Source organism: Prunus avium, unplaced genomic scaffold (assembly GCF_965620075.1).
Source record: "Prunus avium unplaced genomic scaffold, drPruAviu1.hap1.1 HAP1_SCAFFOLD_546, whole genome shotgun sequence".
Classification (NCBI taxonomy): Eukaryota; Viridiplantae; Streptophyta; class Magnoliopsida; order Rosales; family Rosaceae; genus Prunus; species Prunus avium.
Genome location: NW_028276978.1, coordinates 31,626 through 32,500, shown reverse-complemented (window position 1 = coordinate 32,500; position 875 = coordinate 31,626).

The following is an 875-nucleotide window of genomic DNA, read 5'->3' as shown; positions in this document are numbered from 1 at the left end:
TTGGCATGCCGTGGCCTTGCCTCGCCATGCGATGCATTCCGACAAAGTGACGCGAAGCGGAAGCCTATCATGGCGTAAAAATGTCGACAAAATTTTTCGACATTTGAATAATGGGGTTTGACAAGGTTTGAAAAATTCAATACAAATGGTAGGCTTGAATGTCGACAAAGTGACGCGAAGCGGAAGCCTACCACGGCGTAAAAATGTCGACAGATTTTTTCGGACCTTGTCCTGCCATGGGCTGCGCGCAGCATGCCGGCAGCCTGTGCGCAGCGTGCGCACAGCATGTCGGCAGCGTGCGCACAGCATGCCGGCAGCGTGCGCGCACCATGCCGGCAGCCTGTCGACAGAATTTTTCGAAACTTGTCCTGCCATGCGCGCGCGCAGCTTGCGCGCAGCGTGCTGATTCTGTCGACAGTGAGGCTAGCGAAAGTTGTCCTGCCATGGCGTGCGCGCAGCCTGTGCGCGCAGCTTGCGCATCTGTCGACAGTGAGGCTAGCGAAACTTGTCCTGCCATGGCATGCGCGGCGCCTGCGCGCAGCCTGCGCACAACATGCGCGCAGGCTGTGCGCAGCGTGCGCGGAGCTTGCGTGCAGCTTGCGCATCTGTCGACAGTGAGGCTAGCGAAACTTGTCCTGCCATGGCATGCGCGCAGCGTGCGCGCAGTCTGTGCGCAGCATGCGCGCAGCCTGTGCGCAGCATGCGCGCAGCCTGTGCGCGCAGCTTGCGCATCTGTCGACAGTGAGGCTAACGAAACTTGTCCTGCCATGGCATGCGCGCAGTCTGCGCGCAGTCTGCGCGCAGCATGCGCGCAGCCTGCGCGCAGCATGTGCGCAGCATGCCGGCAGCATGGTTCCAGGTTTTTTCAAATGTCG